The following is a 10282-nucleotide window of genomic DNA, read 5'->3' as shown; positions in this document are numbered from 1 at the left end:
TCCTCCTGTTCCCACTTGAAACTGTTGGCATTGAGTTACTGTTTCTCAATTATCAGAGAAACTTGATAAACTGGCTTTTTTGATGAAGAATCTACTGAATTAGCATACGGTTCTGTGACATCTGCTATTGTAGTTTTCCATTCACACGCGGGATGTTTTTGCCATGTTTCTGGATATAGAAAACTCCACGTGAAATTGTTAACTTCTTAAGGATAAACCCAGCTGTCAGCTGGCAGACTTCATACTGAGGGAAGCAGGTGCAGAATCAAGGCGTGAGCAAAAGTGCACAATACTGAGAAGATGTTCTGAATTCTAAAATCTGCCGTATTTTAACAGAAAACAAACTTCTGAACTAGGAGACCTGACATCCGAGCTGCTAGGACCTGCAGAAGTTTAAAACAGCAACAAGAAAACCAAAAAGTGGGAAAAGGATAAAACCGGTCTCTGCTACTTAATGTTTGGAGATAAGAGGAGCAAAGAGCCTAGGTTGCAAGATCCCTCACCAGCTAATCTGGTGCCTAGGATGGTTTTTCCAAAAAGGGGGAAACTTAAATACTAGTTATTGTGACTTTGTGAAATTGATATTAGTTAATACGCAAAGTGAGTGAGTGGACTTGATTCTTAGTAAAAGTAGCTTCTTGAAGAAGCAGGAAATAGGATCTGAAGCAGGAGGATGGCCTTAGTGGGCGCGGTGGGCCAGAGCGCTAACCTCTTAGAAGATGCACCTCACCGCGTCTATCCTACAGGTGTTCTGGGAGGAGGAGTCCCATGACCCTCACAGCATCCATGTAGAGCAGTGTGAGGTGGGCATTGCCCGCGGGGTGTGCCATTGCTCATGGGATGCTAGAGAGCACACACCACTGTCCTCTGAAGGCCATGCGCAGTTACTGCCCACATCTTGGGTTGTGGTGCATTTGCACAAGGTGGACATGATGATCCGGCCCACTGAAGCAAGTGTTTTTTCAAAGCTGTGGGTTAAGTGGCAAGATATGAGGAGGCCCTTGCTGTGTCTCAGGACCACCTACACAAGTGCATTTCCCATCAATGAGCCTCACAGCGGGGCATAGGTAAACACCTGTCCTGGTGACCAGAGTAGCGTCCCTGCAGCCAGGGGTCCATGTGGCCTCGCTGGCTGTACGTCAGCAAGCTCCAGATGAGGTCGGACTATCCTGTGTGCGTAGGACTCGGACCACTAGGGTAGCTACGCACCCAGACCCAGACTTTAGACGTTAGGAAAGATACAAAATCCTACTTCCTGGATAGCTCGGAGCTGCTGCCAGGGTACCCTGCGGGTTCTGACGGGGCCACCTGCTCTGGGGCTTTATCTGAATTCTGAGAAGTCTCAAGCCTTAAAATTGCAGTGGTACTGTGTGGAGGGGAAGGTGGCCTTGATTCGGTTGTCTTTTATCATCTGAACCATGAATAGCAGCAGAGCCCTTTCTTCATGCTAGGCCCAAGGAATTTCTGTGGAGTTCAGCAACAGGATTTACGGGAGAAGGCCTGGGCCTGTGTACTTGTGAATCAGGAAAGTGCTGATGCTATGGGCGTGCATGTGATAACGCTCCCGGAACCTCCTGAGAAAGACACCCCATTGATCTGGAACAGGGTGGCAGGCCCAGGCCAAAGCTGGAATATTGTTGGGGAAATTTAACACTAATTTGAACTATTGGCCAAATCTCTATCAGCCGTCCAAAGTCGTGAAAGCAGAAATCTCAAGGCCTAAACATGGCCAACAGTTTCATTGTGTTCTGCTACCTGTGGCAGATTTCAAAAGCAAATTAATCCAGTTTCTGCACCACTGCCATCACTTAACTGTGAGACATGTGGACCAACTTTTCCTTCAAGAGTGAAATGAAAATACTGTAATCCTCACAACTTCCAATGCTGGATCAAAGGACCAAAATGAAACATTCTAAGAGTAACTGGTAAACTGATACTCCTTAAAAGCAGAGGGGTTTTTTTTTGTTTGTTTCTTTTTGTTTTGGTTTTTCCATAACCACGATCGTTCACAGAGTATTCTTATTTAGAGCCATACTGTTGGTTCATTTAGAATCCTTCAGGCTGGAGGTCTGTGCAGGGTGCCTGGCAGTCAGAAGTGGACGTGCCGAGTCCCTGTGCTCCCTGTCCTGCAGGTGCACCGCTTCCAGTATGTCATGACACCATAGTTTGTCAGAACGTTTCTGCATACTATTTGGTCACACCACATCCTTTAAGATGTGGATGTCATTGCCGTTTGTGCCTATGAGTCTCATTCGAACCTAGGTCCAGATAACATGCTGTAGGTAGGAGGGGACTGGACACTGAGAGACGCACACACCCGGTGATGTTTGTGTCCAAGGCCGATCATCCTGAGCTCAGACCACCTTTACCTCTTGGGCCTGAGCCCCACTGCAGGTGGGACTTTGCTCTCTGGCCCATACAGTCCCAGTCAGCCACACCCTCGGTGGTGCCCAGATAGGTCGTTCATCCATCTTTCTTAAAAAGCTTGTGTACAGTGGTTCCACGAACACACTCAGATAATACCCTCACATAACAAGTGGTCTGCACCTTACCCAAGTCGCTTGAGAGACAGGAGAGCGAGACGGTGGAGAGCTGAAGAGAGCTGGTGCGACTGCCTGGAGAGCGTCCTCTGCAGAAGGATGACCAGCAGCAGTGCCAGGGCAGTGACCCTGGGCATCGAGGGCTGGGACTAGGTGGAAGCTCTGGCACCAGCATAGGAAGGAGAGGAGATGTAGGCACAGGGGTGTTGCAGTTTGGCCGGACATGGTGGCCGGTGCACAGCACTTCTCACCCTCCACTCCTGCAGATGCAGGTGGATGGGTTGGGACCAGCCTGGCCACCGGGCAGGGGGAGAGCACGCTGGGTCAGAGAGGTCAGAGGGTGCAGGAACTCGAGGCTGAGCAAGCCCCCTGGAGGTGGGGGACGCGGCCCCAGCCTCCGAGTGGCGAGGACAACAGCCGCTGGGCACAGGCCTGGGTGCGGGGTCCCAAGAGGGACGGGAGTCTGGCCCCTTCTGTGTCTCAGCCAGGGGCTCACCGGAGAGGCCAGCCCGAAGGTCTCCGACCCCAGGAGTGAGGTCCCCGCTGACTCCTGAAGTCTGGGAGCTGCGAGAGTGTGAGACCCCCACTGCGGGGGAGGCAGGGGGCGTCTCAGGAGACAAGCAGGACGTAGAGCAGAGGTGGGGGGTGGCGTGTCCGCCACATGCTCCAGGCGCTGACAAGTCCCTGTCAGCCCCGAAGAAGGCAGTGCGGTCCGCCGTGGCCGGGGTGGGGGCCCAGGGAAGCAAGGCCTCTGGGCCCGAGGTGAGGTGAGGAGTACAGAGACCGCAGGGGGCTGCAGACAGATGGGCAGCTGGGCCCCCAGCTAGAGGAGCAGGGGGACCTTTGGGGGACGTGACCCTGACTGAAAGCATGGGCTCAGTGTAGCTCCAAGACCACGCCTGTGGCCCTTCAGTCCTGTGTCGTTCTGAGGGGCGACACGACAGTGTGAACACATCAAACTAACATGACACCCAGGAAGCTCCACAGGTGACAAGACTGTCCACAATTCTGTTAGGGTCAGAGCAGAACCACCCAAAGGAACCAAAGCTAACAACTCTCCCAAACGCACAACGTGCATGAGAAGGTTTGTCACTTCACTGTTTCCAAATGCAGGTCCCATAAGCACATGTCTGCATGTGGTTCAAACAAATCCGACGTCCTCCCCAGAGCCTCACTTCCCGCGGTGTCCATAACCGGAGGAGGCTGGCCATCCTGTGGCTTCATCCACAGTTAAGCGACCTGGCCTGTCTCAGTAGCCAGAACGAGCAGAGGAAGCACCCGCTGGGCTGCCGGGCTGAGAAGCTCCTCCACCAGGACAAAGGCCGGCCTGCAAGAGACAGCAGACAGCCCCGAGCCCGCCCCTGGCGCCAGGAGACAGCGCTAGTCTTGCCCCCTTCCCCTCAGCACAGTGGAGGGCTCATCCCTTGGGCTAAGGTGACCACTACCGCGGGTTCCAGGAACACAGACTCAGCCTCAGGGCTGCCGGGCTGTGGGCTGGGCCCTGGGGCGGGGAGGCTTCGTGGGCACAGGTGGGGTGGGCAGGCGGCCAGGGGCAAGGCAGAAGGAGACCAGACGGGTTTCACGCACAAATCTCGAGAGGACGGGCCTCGGGGACTCACTCAGGGCCGTGCAGCTAGTACACGGCAGAGCCTGGGCACAGCCTCAGACTCTTGACTCCCAGCGGGTGTATCCTATAAACACACTGGTAAAATTCACAACCAGAATTACTCTGAAAAACTCTTTGAGGGATGGACATGTCCTGCAGCAAGATGCAGGTCCGGAAGGCAGAGCCCACCCACACCATTTCTCCCATCGTCACTCAGGCCCACAGCACAGGCGCCCAGCTCTCGCTCCTGGTCACCAGCAAGCTTAGCTTGATTCTTTTTTTTTTTTTTTTTTTAAGATTTTATTTATTTATTCATGAGAGACAGAGGCAGAGACACAGGCAGAGGGAGAAGCAGGCTCCATGCAGGGAGCCCCATGTGGGACTTGATCTCGGGACTCCGGGATCACGCCCTGAGCCAAAGGCAGACGCTCAACCGCTAAGCCACCCAGGCATCCCCATGACTTGATTTATGTGCATTTGCTGGGCACCTGGGTCAGGAGCTGCACTGGCCACTGGGGGGTCACGACCCACCTCTAGGACCGCCGACAGCCCAGTGTGTACCAGGCAGGATTTGGACAGGTGTATTGGCTCATTAACACCTGTGATGAGGGAACGTGTGCCCTGCTTCCAAAGAGCTCTCTGTTTAGGAAAATAATTTTAATTTATTTATAATTTTTAAAAGATTTTATTTAGTTGAGATGGAGTGAGTGAGAGTGTACACACGAGCAGGGGGAGGGGCAGAGGGAGAAGCAGGCTCTCCACTGAGCAGAGAGCCCAACGTGGGGCTCAATCTCAGGACCCCGAGATCACAACCTGATCTGAAGGCAGATGCTTCACCAAATGAGCCATCCAGGCATCCCAGGGAAGTATTAAATCCTGGCTGAACATTAGAATCCCTTGGGGAGCTTTAAAAAAAATTTTTACTGTATATTTCTGTTTCTTTTTAATTGAAATGTAATTAAGATACACTGTTATAATAGTCTCAGGTGCACAAATATTGATTCAACAATCCCGTGAATTACTCAGTGCTCGCCATGATGTGCATAGTCACCATCTGTCACCATACAACGTTATTATCATATTATTGACTCTTCCCTGTGCCCTAGTTTTCATCTCTGAGACTCACCTGTTTTATAACTAGAAGTTTGTACCTCTTAATCCCCTTTATTTAGTCACTCCTTCTGTGAATCCACCTTCCCTGTGGGAAACCATAGTTGTATATATTTAAGAGTCTGGGTTTTTTGGTTTGTTTCTTTGTTTGTTTCTTTTGTTTTTTAGATTCCACATATGCAATAGTGGAATGGGTGAGATCATACGATATTTGTCTTTCTCTGACTTATTTCTCTTAGCATAATACACTCTTGTTCCATCCATGTCGTTGCACACGGCAAGATCTCATTCTTTTTATGGCTGAGTCATAATCCATTGTACATACAGACCATATCTTCCTTATCCATTTATCTGTCCATGGATACTTGTGCTCCCATAGTTTGGCTATTGTGGACATTGCTTCTATAAACATTGGGGTGCACATATTTTTTCAAATTAGTGTTTTTGTTTTCTTTGGGTAAATACCCACCAGTAGGATTATTAGATCATAGGGTAGCTCTATTTTTTATTTTTTGAGCCATCCCCTCACTGTTTTCCATAATGGCTGCACCAGTTTGAATTCCCACCAACAGTGCACAACGGTTCCCCCTTCTCTGCATCCTCTCCAATACCTGTTTTCTCTTATCCTTTTTATTTTAGCCATTCTGACAGGTGTGAGGTGGTATCTCCTTGTGGTTTTGATTTACATTTCCCTGATGATGAGTTATGGTGAGCATCTTCATATGTCTATTGGCCATCTGGATGTCTTCTTTGGAAAAATGTCTTTTCAGATCCTCTGCCCGTTTTTAATTGGATTATTTGTTTTTTTGATATTTAATAGTAGAAATTCTTTATATATTTTGGATACTAACCCCTTATCAGATACGTCATTTGCAAATATCTTCTCCCATTCTGTAGGTTGCCTTTTCGTATTGTCGATTGTTTCCTTTGCTGTGGAGAAACTCTTTATTTTGGTGTAGTCCCAATAGTTTATTTTTAGCTGTTGTTTCCCTTTCCTGAGGTCATATGTCTAGAAAAATGTTGCTATACCCAATGTCGAAGAGATTACTGCCTGTGTTTTCTTGTGGGATTTTTATGGTTTCAGGTCTCCCAGTTGGGTCTTTAATCCATTTTGAATTTACTTTTTGTGTCTGGTGTGAATTTATTTTCATTCTTCTGCATGTGGCTGTCCAGTTTTCTCAGCACCATTTATTGAAGAGACTGTTCTTTTTCCAGTGGACATTTTTTCCTGCTTTGTCAAATATTAGTTGATCATAGAATTGAGGCTCCATTTCCAGGCTTTCTCTTCTGTTCCATTCATCTGTGTCTGGTTTGATGCCAGTAGCACACTGTCTTGATTACTATACCTTTGTAGTACACCTTGAAAAATGGGAATGTGATATCTCCAGCCGTATTCTTCTTTCTCAAGATTGCTTTGGCTATTGGGGGTCTTTTGTGGTTCAATACAAATTTTAGAATTATTTGTTCTAGTTCTGTGAAAAATTATGTTGGCATTTTGATAGGGATTGCCTTGAATCTGTAGATGGCCTTGGGTGACATAGACATTTCTAGCAGTATTAATGCTTCCAATCCATGAACATGGTGTATCTTTACATTTGTTTGTATCTTCTTCAGTATCTTGCATCATGTCTAATAGTTTTCAGAGAACAGTTCTCTCACATCCTTGGTTAAGTTTATTTCTGGATAGTTCATACTTTTTGGTGCAACTATAAATGGGATTGTTTTCTTAACCTCAGGGAGCTTTTAGAGCCCCTTGATTTGTGGGTTGTTCCCAGAGATTTTGCTTTAATTGGGCAGGGGTAGAGGCTAGGCATCAGCCCCAGTGTGCATCCAGGACTGGGGAGCACTGGCTATGGCAGCTCAGTGTGCCATCCTGTGCCATCATGTGCACCAAGGAGGACCACAGGTGGGGTGCTGGCCAAGATATGGAGGGTCAGGAAGTTTCCCGGGGAAGTAAACTGGGAGAGGATCGCTGTAGGGGAGTCTCCATTCCCACTACACTGCTTTGACTCCCAGCTCCCCTGGCCATCCTGCCCCTGTGAGAGCCTTTCTATTTTAAAGAGCCCAAGCCAGTTAAAGTCAAGCTGGTCCACCTGAGAGTTTGGGGTCCCCTCACCAAGTCAGCTCCTGGTTTTCGTGCCCAACAGGAGGTGCCTGTTCTCTGCCACTGCCCATGGTCAGCCACGAAGCCTCTGTCCCTGAGAGGGATTGATGAAGAGAAGGGGTCTGGTTGCTTGAGGAACCTCCCCTTTTTGGCATAACTCTCCATAGTCCAGCATAATTTGTAGTCTGAAGTTTGCAGTCTTCAACACAGAACTCGTGATTATACAACAGCTGTGCAAAAAATCAAATAGGTTTTATGTCTAACTTAGGGATTGAGAACTATTCATCATACTGCTTTTGGTGGGTAAATTCATTCTGATTCCCAAAAACCAACTAGCAAAGACTTTGTAGCATATAATCCAGATGTGAAACTTAAGTCTGTGTGTACACATTATAATCCAAGATATTAACCAGAGGTGATAAAGAGGGTGGGCATAAAATATACAATATTTTAAAATCCATATTTGGCCTAACTACATCAATGTGTCATAAACTAAATTGTTTCAGACATGCAACAAAATAGGAGGGGGTGCCAGATTAAAAATTTACTTGAAAACATTTTGAAACTTGATTAAAACTTTAAACATTTCAGACTTTTTTTTTTTTGAGATTTTATTTATTTATTCATGAGAGACACACAGAGAGAGGCAGAGACACAGGCAGAGGGAGAAGCAGGCTCCCTGGGGGAGTGTGATGCGGAACTTGATCTTGGACGTGGGATCACACCGTGAGCTGCAGGCAGACACCCAACCACTGAGCCACCAGGCTCTCCCTGGGTGTGTTGTGTTGTTTGTTATTATTACACGGATCAGGCAGGACCCACATTCCTATAGTTTGGTCACAGGGAATCCTCATGATCAGCCACCGTGGCTCCTGCAGGTCAGACTGTCCTGACTTTCCGGGGTCTGCCACCTGAGGATCTTGGGCCCCCACCCCGCCACTGCCCCTGGGGCCGTGTTTTTCCTCTACATAGACATCAGGGTGTTTATTTCAATTGGGGTATTTCCTACAGCCAGGAAGGCAGCATTCAAAGATGCTGGTGTTCTCCTTGCCAGTACTTCTCAAGGCTTGTTACCAACGTCTCAACGGTTCTTCAAGGGACGGAGCTCAGAGAGCCCTGAGCAGTTGCATTAAAACCTCCAACATTCTTATCTCAGGATTCTTTCCTTCCCATTGTTTGAAGGAGCCTGAGGCATCTCCCCACCAGAGAGCACAGGAACCCAGGGTAGACAGTGGAGGTGGGTCCTTGTCCACACGCTGGCTGCAGCAACCATGCAGACCAAGTGTCCGCAGGGTGGCCGGGGTGCCCGCCCAGACCAAGTGTCCGCAGGGTGGCCGGGGTGACCACACAGGTCAAAGACATCTCTCATGTTCACTGCTGCTCCAACATGTGCATGGATAACCAAGGATGCTGGGTTAGCACACAGGCCCCTAGGTCCCATCTTTGACCACAGGGCAATCTCCTAACTTCGGTGCTCCAGCAGCCCTCCCATGCAGTGGGCCCCATCGGTGGCAGAATCAGAAGCCTGGGAGTAGCCTTCCACATCACCTGAGCTGAAAGAAGGCCAGCCAGGTCCTCACTCATTGACCTATGTCCATGAGAGGAATTTCTCAGCTGCAGAGACACAACCCCGTCCCCATCTGCATGGTCAGGCCGGTCAGTTCAGGCAGGATGTGCCTTGGTGGGCCAGTGCTTGCCAAAAAATCACCCCCAGCTGCTGGATCTGCAGGATCTCCAGTCACCCACATTGATCGTTTTCATCTCATCTCTAAGTTTAATCTGTCCTACTCAATCGAGCACTGTCAGAATCCCACCGAGGCATCCCACCTAGCAAGATCATCTCCTGGCAGCATGACTCTGACTCAGGACTCAGGGCTCAGGGCGGCTGGGTTCTGGTTCCATGCGGAGGGTGCCTGTGAAGACTTGCAGCACCCATGAAGACCTAGTTCCATCTGGCAAGCTGGCTGTGTGGCTGTGGGGTCTGCCTGTAAGCGAGGCCAGGTGGGTCTGTGTTGGGAACAGGGTCACATCCTCCAGGAAAGGTCGCGCAGAACACCTCGGGGATCTACTTCAGCTCCTGGGCAGCATGCTTTCCCAAATTCAGTGGAACCAGGCACCCTATGAATTCAGCTAATTCAGTGAGATCCAACGTTGAGTTGGCTTCATCTACCGTGGCTGGCCACTGCAGGACACACATCTCCTTAGAAGTTCCAGCAGTTGCTGCCCTCCCATCATTGGGTTCCCCGAGGCTTCTGGAGTGTTCACCATGTGTTTCTCCGCAGCATGGCCTCTGATGTGTGCTTGAGATGCTTTTTTGTAAGCAGCTCTGCCCTTGGGCACTCGGGCACTCAAATTCAGCCTTGAACTCTGGATGCATTTTCACAGCTGTCACCAGCGTCCCAGTGATGAATCCCAGATTCTGGTGCTTTCCTGACTGGCTGTCGCCTGTCACTGCTCCTGTCCTTGGTTTCTCTGAGTCAAGTTTCCTGATAGAAACAATACAACAAACTAGCTATTTTAAACAGAAAACAGATTATTAAAAAAAAAAAAAAAAAGTATTGAGTGGATCACAGACTCTACAGGAGCCAGAGAATCTGACAGGCTGCGCATAAGCTGGAAATTATGGCCAAAATCACGCCACTGAGGGGGTCCGCTGAGCACACACCACCACTTGCACCACAAGCGTCGGTCTAGGACCAGGACACATAAGTAGGCAGTCTGTGAGGAGACCTGAGTCACATGCCTGCACTGCAGATGCACAGGATGGGGGAAGGTGGGCACCCGCATCCTGCCTCTTTGGTGGAGGCCATTCTGGCGGATTCCCACAGGTTCAGGAGGCAGTGCCTGGAGGCCGGAAAGCCAAGGAATAGCAGATGTTCCTCTCAGTGGACACGATTGGGGGACATTTACAAAGAGAAGAGA

Source organism: Canis lupus, chromosome 5 (genome assembly GCF_011100685.1).
Source record: "Canis lupus familiaris isolate Mischka breed German Shepherd chromosome 5, alternate assembly UU_Cfam_GSD_1.0, whole genome shotgun sequence".
Lineage (NCBI taxonomy): Eukaryota > Metazoa > Chordata > Mammalia > Carnivora > Canidae > Canis > Canis lupus.
Note: the sequence above shows the minus strand (reverse complement) of the source record.